This window comes from Triticum urartu, chromosome 4A (genome assembly GCF_056163025.1).
Source record: "Triticum urartu cultivar PI428250 chromosome 4A, HENAU_Tu73, whole genome shotgun sequence".
NCBI lineage: Eukaryota > Viridiplantae > Streptophyta > Magnoliopsida > Poales > Poaceae > Triticum > Triticum urartu.
This window is the reverse complement of record NC_141876.1, coordinates 217,031,130-217,045,707: the sequence shown is the minus strand read 5'-3', so window position 1 is coordinate 217,045,707 and position 14,578 is coordinate 217,031,130.

Genomic DNA, 14,578 nt, shown 5'->3' with positions numbered 1-14,578 from the left:
CCGCTTCACACAAATACATGAATAAAGCATTACATCATCCAAATACAATCAGGGCCCGACTACGGAGCCAAAATAAAAGAAGAACCCCAAATGCGACACAGATCCCCGATCAACCCCAACTGGGCTCCACTACTGATCAACTAGAACGAAACAACACAAAGGACAAGATCTTCATAGAGCTCCTCCTTGAGCTTGGTTGCATCACATGCTCGGTAACATCGGCACCTGCAAACTGGTTTTGGAAGTATCTGTGAGCCACGGGAAATCAGCAATCTCGCACCCTCATGATCAAGACTATTTAAGCTTATGGGTAAGGTAAAGGTATGAGGTGGAGCTACAGCAAGCGACTAGCATATATGGTGGCTAAACATACGCAAAAGAGAGCGAGAAGAGAAGGCAAAGCACGATCGAGAAACTATGATCAAGAAGTGATCCTAGAACAACCTACGTCAAGCATAACTCCAACACCGTGTTTACTTCCCGGACTCCGCCGGAAAGAGACCATCACGGTTACACACGCGGTTGATTCATTTTAATGAAGTTAAGATTCGAGTTATCTACAACCGGACATTAACAAATTCCCATCTGCCCATAACCACGGGCACGGCTTTTGAAAGTTCAAATCCCTGCAGGGGTGTCCCAACTTAGCCCATGACAAGCTCTCACGGTCAACGAAGGAATAGACCTCCTCCCAAGACATTCCGATCAGACTCGGTATCCCGGTACTACAAGACATCCTCGACAATGGTAAAAGAAGTCCAGCAAGACCACCCGCTGTGCCGACAAATCCCGATAGGAGCTGCACATATCTCGTTCTCAGGGCACACCGGATAAGCTAAGCGTATAGGAGCCGACGTAACCCAAGTTGCCAAGGGATGGCCCTGCACGGTGCTCTGGGTTGGACCAACACTCAGAGGAGCACTGGCCCGGGGGTTTAAAATAAAGATGACCCTTGGGCTGGCCTAACCCAAGGGAAAAAGAGGCTAGGTGGCAAATGGTAAAACCAATGTTGGGCCTTGCTAGAGGAGTTTTATTCAAAGCAAACTGTCAAGGGGTTCCCATTATAACCCAACCGCGTAAGGAACGCAAAATCCGGGAACATAACACCGATATGACGGAAACTTGGGCGGCAAGAGTGGAACAAAACACTAGGCATAAGGCCGAGCCTTCCAACCTTTACCAAGTATATAGATGCATTAATTAAATAAGAGATATTGTGATATCCCAACAAGTAAACATGTTCCAACAAGGAACAACATCTCCATGTTCCAACAAGGAACAAGCTTCAATCTTGACCTGCAACTAACAACGCTATAAGAGGGGCTGAGAAAAGCGGTAACATAGCCAAACAACGGTTTGCTAGGACAAGGTGGGTTAGAGGCTTGGTTCAACAATATGGGAGGCATGATAAGCAAGTGGTAGGTATCGCAGCATAGGCATAGCAAAAGAGCGAGCAACTAGCAAGCAAAGATAGAAGTGATTTCGAGGGTATGGTCATCTTGCCTGAGATCCCGCAAGGAAGAAGAACGAGTCCATGAAGAAGACAAACGGACGTAGACGAACGGGTCCTCACAAACGCGACGTTACCGGAACCAACCGAAAGAAGCAAACACCGGAAAGAAGCACACAACATAGTAAACAACCCTCACAGAATCATGGCATGATGCACAAACAAGTATGATGCATGTCCGGATTAAAGAGGCATGGCATGGCAAAGTGCACAAGCAATCCTACAAATTAAGTGGAGCTCAATATGCAACTCCGTTGCATATTGACCGAACACCACATCAATTATTTAGTTCACTCTCGGTTAGGTACTCCACAATATTAAATGTTGGTTAACATGGCAAGAGGTGTAGCATAACAAACTATACCATCTAAACAATTTAAATGGGGCCGGATATAATAACTCGGACACGTTGCAACCACGAACATCTCATACAACATGCATTCATTCACGGGCATCGTCTCGGGGTTATACCTTTGTAGAGTGCATTATCGGAGCGGTTCGACTTTGATGCGGTGTAGGGGAAGTAGACGTTCTCGGGACGTTCGTAGTGGAAGAAGTCATACACGGGCGCAGTGGGTAGTAGTGGTACTATCGATCCTCGGCGACGAAAGTGGAAGTAGGGGTACACAGCGACGGTAGTTGTACACGGTTCTTTTGGCCCTGGTAGTCGTACACACATCCGAAGAGGAACTCGGCGTTCCGATGCAGTGTAGGGGTACATGCCGATGGTTGTCGTGGTACTTGGCGTTTCGATCAGCACTCGTTCGAGCATCCGTGTGGTCTTGTCGGTGGTGTACTTGGCGATCTCCGAGGCGGCCTTGATGCATCCGTTCATAGAGGTACTTGGCGGTTTTGTTCCGTCGGTCTTGCCGGTCTCGGTAACGTAGTTGTACGATAGCGTCATCGAACTTGTCGATCCCAAACTCTTGAAGGACCGTCGTGGTACTTGGCGCTTGCGATGCGGTGTAGGGCGAAAAACAGGGGGGTGCATTGACGAAATCTACAACGATCAAACTTGGCGCTGCTCCCTGTTCGTTAGTCGTCCGACTTGGCGTCAACGGCAGCAGCATGCGGAGGTTCACCAGGACAGCGGGGACCACCGGTAGGGAACGGCTGCTACCAGGGCTATCGCAGGGACTCGGACAGGAGATGGAGAAGACGCAGCGATGTGATCTCTGGCGAGAAGGCGAAGCAGAGGAGGGCAGCAGCGGTGCGCTTGAGGCCGAATGGAGGGAGGAAGAGGTGCAGGCGTGAGGTGGCCCTCGGCTGCCATGGACGAAGGTGAGGTCGGGGCAGAGGAACGCAGCACAACTCGACTACGGCAAGGTGGCAGCAGGATCCGAGTAGCAAAGGAGAGACCGAGCAAGCGGCTGGGTGCTTCCTGGCGGCGCCATGGCGGGGAGGCGATGGTGCTGCAACAGGGCGCGGAGGACGACGGCTGCAGGCGCGTGTGCTCGAGGAGCTCCTCTCCTCGAGCGCTCAGGCGACGGGGACTTGGCGAGGAGGAGGCGCGCAGGAGGCAGGAGGTGAGGCGCAGCATCGGAGGCAGCTTGTGATGGGCCATGGCGAGGAGGCGGACATGAAAGACGACGCGGCCCATGAGATGGTGCGGGGCGAGCGAGAGGGTGTGGCGGCGGCAGAAGACTAACGAGAGGAGGAGAGGGATCGAGGGAGGAGTGGCTGCGGGCCAGCGAGCGAGAAGAGGAGCACGCGCGAGGGAGATGGGGATCGGGCTGCGGGTCTCTCTAGAGGCGCGAGGGGAGAGGAGATCGTGAGGAGAGGGAGGTTGGTTCGTTGGTCCTAGGGTTAGGAAGTAGGTTTAGGTGGGCTGCGGGGAAGGATGGGCCGGCCTGGGCTATCTCTCTTCTCTCTCTCTCTCTCATATAACCTTTAACAGAAAAACAAAGAGAGGAGAAAAAATGGAAAAGGAGGGGTTAGAGAAAACATTTGGGCATGCGGTTAAATTTCCCGGACTCATAAAAAATGAGTTCGTTCCAAGAAAATGCATTTGGCACTGCTTGGAAGGACTGCATTCAAACACATTTGAATGTGATTCAAATAAGTTTGAATTAACAAAACATTTTTGGAGAGTCCAAAAATGTTCGGAAATTTTGTGGAGATCGGGAAAGCGATGAAAGAAAATATGGGCAAAGTTTGAGGACCAAACTTGAAGCGGGAAAAAGGCATGTGATTATTTGCATGTGTGTTATAGGTGATTCCAAAAATGGAATATTTGATATAGCTCCCTAATATTGGGAGGATATGTTATAAAGAGAATCACCATGTGAATTCCCTCGGTTTAAATGGACCGAAGATCCATGCGATTTATTTAGTTGAGTTTTAAAACGGGTTGCATGATGACATGATGCAATGCACATGATGCAAAGATGAAATGCAATGGAACAAAAGAAACACACGAAGAAACCCGAAAACCCTGGAAGGCATCTGAAGCTCCGGTCTTGGGGTGTTACAACACTCCACCACTACGAGAGGATCTCGTCCCGAGATCTAGAATGGCACCGGGGAAAACGTAAAAGAAAGATAAGAGGTAAAACTAAGTTGCTCCTTTGACAAACGAGTGAGACCAAAGAACCTTGAAAAGGTTAAGTCATTTCGAGAAAAGAATACAACGGAGGTGAACGAACTTGAAAACACTCCGTTATAAAAGAGGAACAAGGAAGAACAAATTCAGGCAGCACTCCGGTTGAAAGGAGATGCAAGGCTTGATAAGGCGAAAAGAACTTGAGCAAAAAGGCACAACACTCCGGTTAAATGGATAAACCAAGAAAAGAACACGATCCTAACAAAACAAGAAGATGGGTTGAAGAGAGCAACATCACAATGCCTCCGGAACAAAAGTAAGAATGGAATGGAATGAACGAAGGGGAACACGATCTTCAGAGAGCACACTTACAACAAATACTAGACCGGAGTTGTTGGAAAACCAACAACGAAAAGAATAAGCTTGATATGGACTTATAGAAGACATCTCAAAATTATGAGGTGAAATTTTGCCACTAACGGAAAACAATGGATTGGATTGATATCAATAAGAATACGAGAAGCTATATCACCGGGAGGATAAAAGAAGAAGTTGGGTCATTTATAAGCACCATAATTAGCAACAATCCTTAGGGAAAGCTTTAGGTGAAATATAATCCAAGATAACTTCAATGAAGAGGTTGATGGATTGAGAAGAGCTCATGCTCGAAGGACTTGATGGGTTTAAACTATCTCATACTTGACAACTTGCGAATCATGAAACATGAAGGGACATTGTTAAGAAAGACATAACACCATCTCAAAAGATAAGGGGGAACAATTGCACTCCGGATTGCAAGATGAAGAATGCTTGAGCTCCTTAGAAAAGAATCTCAATGAAAACTTCGAGATGGAATTAAATCCTTTATGAAACATCATGTAGAGCCTCCATGAAGAACTCCGGTAACAAAGGGTAACGACAAGAAAGAGAAGTTGAAAACACAAGGTGAAACCTTGCGATGATTGGAAGAGCTCTACGACGAGATAAGTTGAAACTTGGAGCTCCGGAAAAGAAAAGATGAATCAAGTGAAACCGAGAATTTGATGAGCCTCCGTAATAAATAATTGAATATACTCGATGAAACAAGAATAAAAATTACATTATGCTTATCCTTCACCCATTAAATTGATGACAAGCAATGGATTTGGCATATTACTTATTCTCGTAGAAAGGATTAAGAGAGATATAAGTCAAACTTGAGAAGGTATTCAAAGAACCAACGGTAGAATGAAACAACAAAAGAATTAATATGATCAACAAAGGAAGACAAAAATCTTGGAAGAACCACCATAAGAATTAAAATGATCGAGGAAAAGATAAAGAACACCGGGAAGAATTATGAAATGAACGAAGATGCTTGAGAGGATTTTAGATACATGAGAACGAAGGGATCACAAACTGATTAGAGATCACTTGAATGAAGCACCGGTAAGATTGGAGAACGATAACTGAAAGCTGGGAAATGAATAATTATGAGATGATGGGCTCTGGAGAACAAACTGAAAAGAATCTTGAATTGCTCCGGATGGGTGAAAAGAATTTTCACAATCGCAAATAATTATGAGAGGATGGCAACAAGCTAGAATCGCGAATCTTGAAGAGAATGGAGCAAGATTTACGAGAAACTCTTCTTCGGTCTTCAAAATCTGAGAATGACGACGATTACCACCAGTGAGAATTTTTGAGGCCCTCCAGAATGAAGAATGGAAAAGGTTGAGCCAACGATGAAAATAATTTAATCGATCTTGGAGAAAGGCATTTGACTGATGAAAATTCATTATTACGTCAAACTTGAAAGGATTTTTGAATAGCTCCGGTAAAATTAGAAGAGTCAGGTAAGATCTTGGAAAAAGACCTGTGGGTTAGGGCCCACTCAAAAGAAACACCGTAGAACGATTCAAAAGAGAGAAAGCACCGGTTGAATTAAATGACTTGAATGAGGGAACATCCTCGAAAGAGCTTGAACGAATGCAGAGTGGAAGCACGAATCTTCGAGACATCTTCAGCACTCCGGAACAATTGAATAGCAAACGGGGAATGATTGAGAGGTACGCCGGCAAGAGAAGACATTTGAAGCAAGCAAAAGAATATGATCAATACAGAAAAGAAAACTAGAATTGAAACCATCGGAGAAGAAAAGAATTAAGGATGATGACCTTGAGGCTCCGTTAGAATCTTCATGAGAATCGCCGGATAAGAACATTGACGGAAAAGGAATGAAGAGGCCTCGCATCAATAAAATGGATACTTGATTGAGATATATGAGTCCTCGGAGAGACAAGGGTGGGTGGGGGGGAAAAACAAAGGCAACTTGGAGACGGATGAAACGAACACCGTTGAGAAGAGCTGATAATTGATCTCTTTGAATGTTGAAATGATCGGATCCACTTGAAGAGAGACACGCCGGTTGAAAAGGATTGACATGAAAATCTCGATTATCATGAGGGATTAGTATTCACATAGGAATATGAGAACACCGCTTGGGGAAGCTATGGAATCAACACTTGACATTGAAGCAACTCGAATACCACAACTCAAAACAAAAACAGAAGGTTGGCTTGCGGAATAAGCTGAAACAAACATATGATAGAGATTTCGTCCGAAGTTTTTGTGGTGGGGCCTACATGGGCTCGATCATACAGCACCATCATGTACAAGGCAGTGCACATGACATACGAAGCGTCCCCGAGTCGGCATAGCCAAGGACTCTTTAAGACACAATGAGACCACTGTAAAACCGACCGTGAATAGGCGGACCACTAGACGTCAAACCCCAATTTCATATCATACATCTGACGGAAAGATATCCTTAGAGCTACTTGAATTCCCACTTATAAACTCCCGAAATTTTCCGGTTATGCAACCAGGTGTTGGGGATACAGGGGAAGCATAATATCTCACCCAAAACTAACAAATCCTACATTCAGCTGTATCCATCCTTCAACACATAACCAAGAAACCTTCGGAAATCATCTACCTCAACCTTCGAAAAGCATCCGTTATACGAGTTATGGCAATACTCCCGAACTCCCGCCCCAGTACTGGGTGGCGTCGAGGTCATCTCACCAACAACTGCATAAAAGAGATTTTCGATGTCGGCGAAACTAAACTCAGGTATTCCAGAACTGCAACGATAAAATTGTGACGACAACACCTCGGAGCTCAACTCCCCGGGACACTGCCACAAAACCCCTGACAGGAGGCACCAAGACAATGTTCTCGTCACAAAACCATCGGAACGATTCCAAGATACCCGCGTGATCCTAAAATTTTTTTAGTGAAATTTGAGAAGAGAAGAGTCAAAATTCTACGTCAGGATGCCTTACCAGAGCGATGAGGAGACTGGGAGTAAAAAGAATTCCTTAACTCTCTGGTATATAATCCCTAAATGACTCAAAACATTTTTTTCTAGACACAACTCGGCCGCTAATTCGATCAAGCAGTGGGGGCTCCTAAGGTCGGGGAAGGCTCTGATACCAACTTGTAACGCCCTCAATGCGGCTATATCTCCCACGTGTCGAAGCACGACTTAGAGGCATAACCGCATTGAAAGCAATGTCGCAAGTGAGGTAATCTTCACACAACCCATGTAATACATAAGGGAAAGAGATACATAGTTGGCTTACAATCGCCACTTCACACAAATACATGAATAAAGCATTGCATCATCCAAATACAATCAGGGCCCGACTACGGAGCCAAAATAAAAGAAGAACCCCAAATGCGACACAGATCCCCGATCGACCCCAACTGGGCTCCACTACTGATCAACTAGAACGAAACAACACAAAGTACAAGATCTTCATAGAGCTCCTCCTTGAGCTTGGTTGCATCACTTGCTCGGTAACATCGGCACCTGCAAACTGGTTTTGGAATTATCTGTGAGCCACGGGGACTCAGCAATCTCGCACCCTCGCGATCAAGACTATTTAAGCTTATGGATAAGGTAAAGGTATGAGGTGGAGCTGCAGCAAGCGACTAGCATATATGGTGGCTAAACATATGCAAAAGAGAGCGAGAAGAGAAGGCAAAGCACGATCGAGAAACTATGATCAAGAAGTGATCCTAGAACAACCTACGTCAAGCATAACTCCAACACCGTGTTCACTTCCCGGACTCCGCCGGAAAGAGACCATCACGGTTGCACACGCGGTTGATTCATTTTCATGAAGTTAAGATTCAAGTTATCTACAACCAGACGTTAACAAATTCCCATCTGCCCATAACCGCGGGCACGGCTTTCGACTGTTCATATCCCTGCAGGGGTGTCCCAACTTAGCCCATGACAAGCTCTCACGGTCAACGAAGGAATAGACCTCCTCCCGAGACATTCCGATCAGACTCGGTATCCCGGTACTACAAGACATCCTCGATAATGGTAAAACAAGTCCAGCAAGACCACCCGCTGTGCCGACAAATCCCGATAGGAGCTGCACATATCTCGTTCTCAGGGCACACCGGATAAGCTAAGCGTATAGGAGCCGACGTAACCCAAGTTGCCAAGGGATGGCCCTGCACGGTGCTCTGGGTTGGACCAACACTCAGAGGAGCACTGGCCCGGGGGTTTAAAATAAAGATGACCCTTGGGCTGGCCTAACCCAAGGGAAAAAGAGGCTAGGTGGAAAATGGTAAAACCAATGTTGGGCCTTGCTCGAGGAGTTTTATTCAAAGCGAACTGTCAAGGTGTTCCCATTATAACCCAACCGCGTAAGAAACGAAAAATCCGGGAACATAACACCGATATGACAGAAACTAGGGCGGCAAGAGTGGAACAAAACACCAGGCATAAGGCCGAGCCTTCCACCCTTTACCAAGTATATAGATGCATTAATTAAATAAGAGATATTGTGATATCCCAACAAGTAAACATGTTCCAACAAGGAACAACATCTCCATGTTCCAACAAGGAACAAGCTTCAATCTTCACCTGCAACTAACAACGCTATAAGAGGGGCTGAGAAAAGCAGTAACATAGCCAAACAACGGTTTGCTAGGACAAGGTGGGTTAGAGGCTTGGTTCAACAATATGCGAGGCATGATAAGCAAGTGGTAGGTATCGCAGCATAGGCATAGCAAAAGAGCGAGCAACTAGCAAGCAAAGATAGAAGTGATTTCGAGGGTACGGTCATCTTGCCTGAGATCCCGCAAGGAAGAAGAACGAGTCCATGAAGAAGACAAACGGACGTAGACGAACGGGTCCTCACAAACGCGACGTTACAGGAACCAACCCGAAGAAACAAACACCGGAAAGAAGCACACAACATAGTAAACAACCCTCGCAGAATCATGGCATGATGCACAAACAAGTATGATGCATGTCCGGATTAAAGAGGCATGGCATGGCAAAGTGCACAAGCAATCCTACAAATTAAGTGGAGCTCAATATGCAACTCCGTTGCATATTGACCGAACACCACATCAATTATTTAGTTCACTCTCGGTTAGGTACTCCACAATATTAAATGCTGGTTAACATGGCAAGAGGTGTAGCATAACAAACTATACCATCTAAACAATTTAAATGGGGCCAGATATAATAAACAACAAAACCGGTAAACCCCATATGCAATTATCAATTTGGTGCAACAACAATTTTAACCAATCTTGAAGTTGTTATCATGATGTGGATGACATGTGCAAGTTTATGCAATTTTTAATAAAAGTTGACAAGAGAATTATGAAGCATTTGTCACCGTGGTGAAAAGAAAAGGGGTGTCACGGCAACGAATCCGAAAATGATGCCACGGCAACATATCGGTTCCGGTAGCTCATGGAGATACCGGTGCAAAAGGAAAAGCGACGGGAGCATGCCATGCAAGGACGGTGGGGTTATCCCGGATACCGGGTTCCCACATGCCGACAGCAAGACAACGAGGAACTCGCAAAGAACAACTCGGACACGTTGCAACCACGAACATCTCATACAACATGGATTCATTCACGGGCATCGTCTCAGGGTTACACCTTTGTAGCGTGCATTATCGGAGCAGTTCGACTTTGATGCGGTGTAGGGGAAGTAGACGTTCTCGGGACGTTCATAGTGGAAGAAGTCATACACGGGCGCAGTGGGTAGTAGTGGTACTATCGATCCTCGGCGACGAAAGTGGAAGTAGGGGTACACAGCGACGGTAGTTGTACACGGTTCTTTTGGCCCTGGTAGTCGTACACACATCTGAAGAGGAACTCGGTGTTCCGATGCAGTGTAGGGGTACATGCCGATGGTTGTCGTGGTACTTGGCGTTTCGATCAGCACTCGTTCGAGCATCCATGTGGTCTTGTCGGTGGTGTACTTGGCGATCTCCGAGGCGGCCTTGACGCATCCGTAAATAGAGGTACTTGGCGGTTTTGTTCCGTCGGTCTTGCCGGTCTCGGTAACGTAGTTGTACGATAGCGTCATCGAACTTGTCGAACCCAAACTCTTGTCATCGGTAACGTCCCCAGACTTGCCTGCCTGCGGCCCGCGGCATGGCTTAAAGGGGGCCCAGCACGGCCCGTCTTCATCAACACAGACCCAAGACCCTCGCGAGGGGCCAAGCCTCGCGGGGCGGACGACACGGAGCTTCCTCAGGCACGGCCTCATCAGGCTGGCTCGCGAGGAGGCGGAGAGATCAAGGCGGGGTACCTCACGAGGTGTCCGTGACGCAAGCCATGACGACCAAGGGCGCCAGGCGGGCGCCAGCCCGCGCAGTGTCCTCCTTTCCTCTTTGGTGCAAAGGGAGCAAGCGCAGGCGAGAGCATCAAGCAAAGGCACCCGTTTCGGTGCAACGAGACCAAGACCAGTCCAACGGCAGGGAGGAAGTCATTGTGGAGACCAAGCCAGCGTCACCACCAGAGTCTTTGGCAGGCGAGGACCAACTTTAGTCAGGATAAGTGTACCAGATGTTCCCCTTCAAAATGGCCAATTGTTGGCGCCCTTCCTGCTCAATATTTGGGGAAGAGGCCCAGGGCCTTTGCCTATAAATAGGACTAGCCACCCACAGGGTAGAAGGATCGAGAATCGGCCACCCAGAAGCTAGCTAGGATCGCAATCGAGAAGAGAGAGAGATAGAGAAGGGTGACTGAACTCCCCTAGCAGTTCATCCCCCCAACCAAGAACAGACCCTCGTGAGGCTGTTCTTCCTTGTATAGCTCATCATCATCAGCCCAAGAGGCAATCCACCACACCACACACTGCAGTAGGGTATTACACCACAACGGTGGCCCGAACCAGTATAAACCCTGTGTCTCTTGTGCTGTTCTTTCCATAGCTTAGATCTTAGTGAGGCGGAGGGGTGCAGGTAGGTAGAAGGCGAAATCTCCGCGCGCACCCTAGTGTTCGAACCTCAAGGGTCTACCGAAACACAAAATCCGACATTTGGCGCGCCAGGTAGGGGTGCGCCGGAATTCGGCTTCCACCACCCCGTTCTTCTCCGACCATCGCGTCCATGTCTGACGCTCGTCGGGCCCACGCCGAGCGCCGAGCCGCTCTCGCTTCCCGCGTCGCCCAGACGGCTCCTGTCGGCGGGCGTCCTCACCGTTCCCCGTCACCTGCCGTCAACGCCGCCACCGGCCCGGCGGGGACGAGCGGCAAGCGTCGTCTCAGCATCCGTCCGTCCGGCGAGACGGCCGCACCGCTACTCCCTCGCTCACCCCAGCTGGTTCTTCGTCCCGCGTGCTCCGCGCACCCATGGAGGCTCGAGCTGCGCTCATCGAGGCAAACGAGCTCCTGCGCTACCATCCCGTCGACGACGTCTACGAAGAATGGCTCGACCGCGTCGCCGAGCTCGTCCGCGCCGCAGGGCGCTCTCCTGCGCCGTCCGTTCTGCTGCACTGCACCCCGCCCCGCGCGGGCGACGAAGCTCCGGCAGCACCCCGGCCGCCTCCTCCTCAAAAAGGCACCATGGCTCCAAGGCGCATGGCCCCTGGGCGGAACCCGCTCCGTCAGGTGCTAGCGCAGCAAGAGCAGAGCTGCCAAGAAGTCCCTCGCCTGCAAGAAGCTGCCCGGGCGCTCCCTGCTCCAGCACGTCGCGACCATGCTCCTGCTCCCGCGCGTCAAGACCCCACACTGCTCCCAGCTGCAGTGCGTGGGGACATGCAAGACCAAGCTCTCCGTCACCCAAGGCCTCCCATGGCCACAGCAGGGTGCCGCGCCTTCACCACCGAGCTACGCAGCGTCGCGTGGCCGGGCAAGTTCAAGCCAGACTTGCCTCCTCGTTACGACGGCACGGCCGACCCTGTGGAGTTCCTCCAGCTCTATGAGCTGGGCATCGAAGCTGCCAACGGAGACGAGAAGGTCATGGCGAACTGGTTTCCCATGGCGCTCAAGGACGGGGCCCGCACCTGGCTCCTCAACCTGGCTCCAGGCACGATCTCCTCCTGGGACGAGATGCGCACCCGCTTCATCGCCAACTTCCAAGGTACTCGCGACTGGACACCCGTCGTGAGCGACATGCGCCGCATCAAGCAACAACCCAGAGAGACCCTGCAGAAGTACATCCAGCGCTTCAACAACGCACGCCTCAAGATTCCCAAGGTGACCGAGGAGGCCATCATCTCAGCCTTCTCCGACAGCGTGCGCGATGTCAAGATGAAGGAGGAGCTGGCGATGCGTGAAGACCTGTGCACTTCCTTGGAGTTGTTCAACTTGGCAACCAAGTGCGCCAGGGCTGAGGAAGGGCGTCTCTCCCTCCTCGAGCTGCCTTTCGTAGACCCAGAAGAGAAGAAGCCCAAGGCCAAGGATGTGAAGCGCAAGGGGGCTGCCGTGCTCGCGGCAGAACCAGACACCAAGCGGGGCAGAGATCAGCCCGAACATCCCAAGAGCAGTCGATACTGTGTGTACCACGACCTCCACACCCACAACACCAACGAGTGTCAAGAGCTCCGAGCCGTGCGAGAAGGAAGGATCGGCCATTGCCCCGACCGAGGTGACCGGGGCTACAGTCGAGGAGAAGGAACGCAGAACGCTAGGAAGACCGCTGCCCGCGTCAGGGGTGGCGCTATCGACCTCGCGAGGATCACTGGCAAGACCCGCCTTGCGAGGGAGACTGGAGGGATCAGCCTCGCGAGGATCGCCCGCAAGGCAACGCAGGCCTCCCTCCGCTGCCACCGCAGCCAAGGAGAAACGAGGACCGCCATCAGGACGAGGGGGCTGGGGGCTTCCAGGAGCCGCGCGCGATCGCCTGCATCCTGGGCGGGGCTAAAGCCCCAGCCTCTCAACGTATCTTCAAGTAGTTCGCCCGTGAAGTGAATGCAGTCCTCCCCAAGCTGGAAGCCACGCGCCCTCTCAGGTGGTCGGCGTGCGCCATCATGTTCAGCTCAGCAGATCAGCTCAAGTGTGCGGCCACAGCCGGAGTCCTCCCTATGCTTTGTTCCCCAATCATCAGCAACGTGGTGGTCACCAGGACCCTCATCGATGGCGGGGCAGGGCTCAACGTCCTGTCCGTGGAAACATTCAACAATCTCCAAGTGCCCTACAACCAGCTTCAGCCAACCAAGCCTTTCTCCGGAGTCACCGACGGCTCCACGGTCCCGATTGGGCAGGTCCGCCTCCATGTCACCTTCGGGGCACGCGACAACTACCGCACCGAGCTCATCGACTTTGATGTCGCCCACATTCGCCTGTTGTACAACGCCATCCTTGGGTACCCAGCGCTGGCCAAGTTCATGGTCATGACTCACCACGGCTACAACGTCCTCAAGATGCCAGGAAGTGGCGGAGTCATCACGGTGCCCTGTGAAGAGAAGGACACGGTGTGTTCCCTGGAACGAGCCTTTCAGGCCGCATCACTGGAAGACCCGGATCGCGGAAGCAGGAGGCTTCCCGAGACCGCCCCCAAGAAGAAGAAGACATCGTCCGGCCCAGCCCCTCAGGAGGCAGGCCCCTCAAGGCCCGCGCCTGCCCAGGGGGAACCTCCTTCCATCGCATAGGAAAGCGCGCTCGGCGCCCTCCTCAGGCAGGGCTCGGGGGCTCTCCCATGGAGGGCCACCGACCTGGCTAAGGTCACGAGGGAGGCGCTTGGGCACCACATGGAGGCGTGTTTCGAAGCACGTTTCCCACAAGAAGGAGTAAGGCAAGGAGGGCCAGAACCTCAGGAGTTCGTCAGCAAGGCCACTCAGGAGCTACAGGAGTCAAGAGTCATGAGAGGCGGCCGCCGCCTACCATTTGTGGCTCCCCATCCAGGCGAGGATGGTGGGCTGCGCGTCTGCATCGACATACCAGGGCTCAGTCGAGTCACATCTCTAGAGCGCCTCTGGCCCTCGCGAGTGGGGCGCTGCGAAGGTCCACCCCACAGCTACGTTCGCATGCCTTACGGCTTGCCGAACGCGGCTGCCACGTACCAGCGCCTCATGAGGGGCATCATGGAGGCTCAAGAGGCCAGGCGTTCCGTAGCCCTGGCGGAGATGGAGATGGTCCGCGAGGAGCCACCAGCGCCTCCGGAGCCTCCCGAGGCCCCTGGGCCTGGGGGCTCGTGAGGATCGGCTTCCGCAGCCCACCAAGTCAGCTACACCAACACTCCTCCGTCCTCAACATCATCAGGTGACATCTT